Source organism: Pteropus vampyrus, unplaced genomic scaffold (genome assembly GCF_000151845.1).
Source record: "Pteropus vampyrus isolate Shadow unplaced genomic scaffold, Pvam_2.0 Scaffold87, whole genome shotgun sequence".
Classification (NCBI taxonomy): domain Eukaryota; kingdom Metazoa; phylum Chordata; class Mammalia; order Chiroptera; family Pteropodidae; genus Pteropus; species Pteropus vampyrus.
Window position 1 is genome coordinate 2,938,274 of NW_011888868.1, and position 6,164 is coordinate 2,944,437.

Sequence of the window (6,164 nt, forward strand, 5' to 3'; positions counted from 1 at the left end):
ATGAGAAGCCAAAAGTAGGGAACTCAGATTCCTCTAATAATTAATGTTAATAACTCTAAAAGGCATGTTTTTCCAAACCAATTAAATATTTTAAACTGGTAATACCATCTGGAGGCAAAAACACACCATATTATATATGTATAAAATACCAATAAATATAGACATCAGCTGTCATATACATCTTCTTATTATTCCCCTATCAGTATTTATAACTTCTCTGAGGGGGCAAATCTAATTTCCTCAAGGAGTAGTGAAATAGATGAAATCTACATAGTCTACAGCTATATCATTCTGAACAAGCCCAATCTTGTCTGATCTTGGAAGCTAAGCAGAGTCGGGCCTGGTTAGTACTTGGATGGGAGACTGCCTAGGAAGACCAGGTGCTATAGGCATAAAAAATAAAAAATAAAGGATTGTAAACTGACAAGGTCCTTGCAATCTGTGAGATCAACCAAGTGTTGCCTCACCTAAAAAAATAAATAAATAAATAAATAAAAGAAATCCACAGAGAACTCAGTTCCCCATTCAGAGTGCCAGGATAAAGGGGGAGGAGAAAATTCCTGATTATTTTGTGATCTCGGGGGACGCAGTGCTATGATTGGGCCATCTAATAATTCTGGGTCTTGGTAAAGGATCATAGAAGCCCATATATGGGGGATTTCTTCCCACTTTTCCTGCCTTTTGAAAAAAAAAATCTAATTGTGTAATAGTATTATAGAGGACCATTTACAAGCTGAACTTCTTATTATCCCCCTCCCATAGTTTGAGAGAAGGCAGGGCCCCTATGAGCATGATGTGTGTACTTCCCCTGTGAGGAAGGGCACTTTGCTGATAGCTGGGTCTTGGGCCATAAGTCCTACCTTCTTTGCAAGCATGAGCTGGCAAGTAGGTGCTGCTGGGGAGGAAGGAGGAAAAAAAAACCTTCCCTCACCAGGAATCCAACCTGGGTAGACTGGGTAAAAGCACTACTTTGTAATCCCCAAACTACCAGCAGACACTAGCTTGTGGGCACTATCTGAGTCTAAAAGTATTACTGAGTATTACTCTGCCTGCTGAGAGGTGTGCACCCTGCAGTGCCAAAAGCTGAGCACCACTTTTTGTTTTTCTTGGTGGCTCCTTCCTGGCCCGTGGGAGTGTGCGCACTGCTGCCTGTGAAAGTGGAAGAGAGGGGGATGAGAAAGAAAAAGAAACACATTTCTGCCATGAGAGACCCTTCTCCGGCATGAAGGAGTCAATTTTTTACCATATGGCAGAGCTCTTGGAATGAGAAAGCCCTTTCTGGTAAGGGAAAGGTTGCCCTCTCCTGCGAGGAAGAGGAAATTAAGATCGTGGGTGAAGAAATCAATTAGGCAATTGAGATTGCAGGCAGAGAGACTAATTAGGGAGCAAAAACAGCTGTGAGGTTGGGAGGGAAGTGGTGAGAAAGGGATGCCGGGTCTCAGAAGAAAATGAGAAGCTTCAGAGGAGAATGTTGGGATGACAGAAATGGAGTAGGTAGAAGGGCCTCTAGTGGAGAGGGTGAGACTTGAGTCTTCCCAAGACCACACAGGTCATGGTGCCAAAAGCTGTTACCATTGGAGAGATCTCAAATCTGCCATTGCCCCAGTAGCACTGAGGGGTCCTCGGGTCTTTCTGCTGACACAATAAAGAACTGCAGATCAGCAAGATTTAGAAAAAGATATATTAAAGATATATTAAAATACGTTTCAAGAGAGAAATGGGCTACACCAAATAACCTCGTGGAACTCTGGGTGTCAGTCTTATGTTGGCTTCTGGATGTGTGTTTACAAGACTTGTATGAGTTGATTGGCATGTGAGGTCATTTTGATTGACATTTGGCTGTTACATAACTCTTTGCCTACTGCTCATGCGGTTACCCAGAGCTCAGTCTGTTATAGTTAGATTCATGAACTTCTAGGCATATGCATGATATTATAACAATGGTATAATATGGCTAAGGTTACAGAGGTTAGGGTAGTACTAACTGCACAAGCACTGCAGCTGGACCAAACCAGCTGCTAATTTAAGGCTTTATACTTCTTTGTGCCTTAGGATGTAGTGGTAATTTATAACTATAAAAAGGATGTTCTAGGAGGTCATAAGGGAGGTCTTTGGGTGGGGTCTTTATTTCCTAGTCACTCATGTCTATCTAACTGTCTAACACTAGCATAGGAGACAAAGACCCTTGTCAATAGAAATAGTTATTGACACACTAATAATATATTAATAAACTGATATATCAGTCTTATTTTCTCTGGGTACTTATAAAATCCAGTTTCCAGACTAGCAAAGACAAGGGTAAAAGTGTAAACTGTGGAGAATTTAACAAGGTGCTAGCTTCTAACATGGCAGAGAAATTGGCATTATTCTAAATGGATTAAACAATTATTGAAATATTGTTAGTTTAACTCCTTCAGCAAAGTTTCCACATACCCTCACAAGAAACTCACATATAATTGCAAAGGCCTGAAAATATTAACATAATATTTCTCAAATTGTCTGCAAATGCAATCACCTAGAAAGCTTTAAAACGATTTACACCTGAATTTCATCCTTAGCGACTGTGATGTAATTTCCGGGCAATGGATTTTTAAAAGCTCTAGTATGTGGGGCTGGCAGAACAAAAAAACAGTAAACTACTGTAACTTCAGAACTTTACCAGAAGAAGGCCCTCCATCTGCCCGTGCACAAATGTTTCTTAATTAAAATTTAAGTTCTTGCACAGATGAGTGCCTGAACAAGAGACTGCCCACCTTTCAGTCAAGTTTATTATCATCAGTAGATGTAGCCTGTCTCAAAATCTAGTACTGAGTCCACGTATATTCTAGAACTTTCTCCTCCCCACCTTACTCCATGTCTCTCAGTCTGTGAATATTTCTTTGGACATACATATAGTAGAGCTGACAGAAAGAATCTAAAATGGAACAAGAAGATGCACGCACATGATTGATATAAAAGAAGTTTCTATGGGCAAAGAATAAAAGAGCAAATAAATACCTCATTTCACCTAAAAGCTGAGTTGAGCTGCAGCTGACAGGCTGAGAATAGACTGGCTTTGTTCACAACTAGAAGACTTGTTCAATAGAGACAGTCCCATACTGCTGAAACTGACAGTAATGGCAGCATTCGTGCCCCCTTCTGGGATTCTGGGTTTCAGTAGGTCATGTAAAGCTTGCCTCATGTAGTGCACAAAAAAGTAAGATTCATCCCACTCCCCAGGGCTTGCTTAAATGTTATATTCCTTGCCTGTGGATCACCCCTTAAAACAATAAGATACAGTTTTCCATAGACTAACCACTAAAAAAGAAATGAAGCTTTTGTCTCCTGCCTAAGCTGAGTGTAGATAGGTGGTCAGAGTGTTCTGTGACAAAGGTAGTCAATATAGATAAGATTAAATATCGATTTCCCAAAGCACGTTATTTAGGATCTATCTCCATAGAATGCCAGCTTTTTGGTAATTCAGGTTTGAGGAGAACTGACATTTCTGAAGATTTCTGAAAAATAAAATGAATATTTCTTAAGACAGAGAAGGAAAAAATAAAAGCACTGCAACCCCTTTTCCCTGCAGGGTCGTAAGTCTTTATACTAATTTCCCCTTACCTGTTTTAACTCTTCTTCCCACAGGGAACCTGAGGACAGCAGAACCTTTTTTTTTTCAGAAGGGCTAAAAGCTACTGCATTCTAAAATCACAAAAGAAAATATATTGTTTTCCTATAATTGAAGACTGCTCCATATCTTTGGATGTCTAAAGTGACTGGCTGAACATTTTTATCTTTGGGGTTTGGAAGGAGAAGAAAATAGTCTGAAATGGGGAGACATGTCTCATTTGTTTTACATGAGGCACATATTTTGAAGAGGGAGGAAATTGGAAAGAAGAAGAGATAGAAAGGAGAAAGTGAAGAAAGCAAGGAGGGAGGAAATCTAGTAAAGAGCCTGGGCAACCCAATGTTAAAAATGGAAAATCCAACTTGAACCCAGTCAGAAATTAAGGCAATTAGTACTGAGTGTGAGTAACTGAAGGGGCAACTTTTACCTTAGTAGCCTCCAGGTACTTCATCTTCAGGTAGAAGCTGATTCTCAAGCATGATTAGTCTTAGAACAAAGAGCTGGAAGTAAGTGAGGAACCTTGCCTTGAGTAGGGAGTGAGGAGGAAAGTTGCTGTGTGTACCTTCTAAGAGAAAGTTCACAACACTCTGTATCTGACGCATAGGGAACATGAAACTCCAAAGGGAAAAAAGAGTGTACTAATTGACACACTCCCCTTTCTTCTTTCCCTGCCTTTACCATTTCTGACTGGATAGATAACTAAACTTCTTAAAGTACGTCAACATATATGATATTTCAACTAAGCTAAGTTGAAATATCTATGATTTATAACTCAGAACATATCATGTCCCCAAAAGTATTGGAGAATTTGAAATCACAAAAATCCATATAAGAATCACTTACTTGAAGATAAAATCATGGGACATTTTTTAAGGGAAAAAAAAGAAATTTCCATCTATTTTAATACATGCATATAACTTATCTTATTGTCCATATATAAATGATTGCATTTATATAAAACAGACACATAGAGTTTCAGTCCTGATGTATGAAAGAAGATGAAAGTTTACTTTGAGATACTATTTTATCAGAAGATAAAAAGTAAAGCCTGGAAATCCGACTTATTGGAAACAAGAAATTCTACTTGGAAGTTAAATGCCTTAACTGAATTATTGACCTGTATCGATGCTTCTATTTTCTTATAAATAAAAAAATTAAAACTGTAAGCAGATAATTAACTCTAAGGGGATTTGAGATTTAAAAAAAAAGTAGAAATATTTTCAGCTCCTAAGAGAAACCATATATCCATAAATGAGTACATGGGAAACATATATTTCCCTCAGAACACATCTATTTATGCAAAGAAACTTGCTAGCACTTATATTTCAGTAAATAAAATGTCAACTGCAATATTTTAAGGTGACACAAAAGAGCTATCTTAAATTACTCCATGGATAGGGGATAAATTGTGTGTGTTTTTTTTAAAGTTTATATCTCCCTAATTCCAGAGCAATATAAGTCTGATTTAGTGAGACTGCAATAGACAGAAGCAGAGTTGAAATACAGAAACTTAATCATTATATTCCATAAAAATCTTACCATCAGAATGAAGAATACAATTCTGCCACCCAACATTTCTCTGCTCATTTCGTCATTATCAAATCCTTCTTCCTGTGAGAATGACTGTCACACACACACACACACACACACACACACACACACACACACACACTGTGATACAATTCCATTTATATGAAGCGGTAATTCTACTCTGTTTCAGGTCAATAAGCCAACCCTAAAAACCTTTCTTCTTTCATTCCAGAAGAGTAAAGTCTTTATAAACCGCCTCTATAGTTGTTGAGCCCCATTTAATCATTTACTATATTAGATTTCAATCATAATAAAATTTTGGAGACTAATGTTCTTTGCTTGGAATTGTAGTCTAAACAGCATGTGATATTTGACTTGAAACAGGAGTGTCACTCACAGAGCTGTAGCCAAAAGGGTAGGACTGAAGGATGTGTGGGGATAACTCACAAGAACAAAGAGAATGCTATCATCTCTCTCTATCTCCTTATGTGAAAATTTATTTTCAGAATCAACCTGAGTAAGAAGTGCTAGTATATGAGAGGAGACATAAAAATCTCTTTTGTGACGACCATCCAGAAAAGACATCACAGAAAAGAAATGCTTGCATTGGGCTAAACCAAAGTTATAGGAACTGTTAATACAGAAAACAAATATTCTTAGAAATTCACATGAAAAATGAGAATAATCAATTATGATAAGGGAATTAATACAAGAGGATAAAAAAATATTTATTGTTAACCACTGTGAAACTGAAGCAAAGCAGAATGAATCTTTAAAAGGTCTTAAGAAAGACCAGAACCCAGGGCATTTCAGTGGGTTTATTTGCTCTTATCTGTTTATTAGGAAGTATACACTAAAGTTTGTATCAGAACTCTGTCTCTTAAAGTTTATTGATAATATCTGTTCATAATGTCTTGTGAAATGTGAGTTCAGACACTCCCAATAAAACTGTGCTATCTTTTTAAGGTACTGAGTTTTCTAACATTGTTAGCAATGGGTGTTTGGATCAAGTGGGTCACCTCTTACT

General features: G+C 37.6%; 1 pseudogene; it reads left to right on the forward strand.

The window, feature by feature from the left end:
- The first annotated feature begins 273 nt into the window (after positions 1–273).
- LOC111742164 lies at positions 274–392 on the forward strand (annotated as a pseudogene).
- Positions 393–6,164: the final 5,772 nt, after the last annotated feature.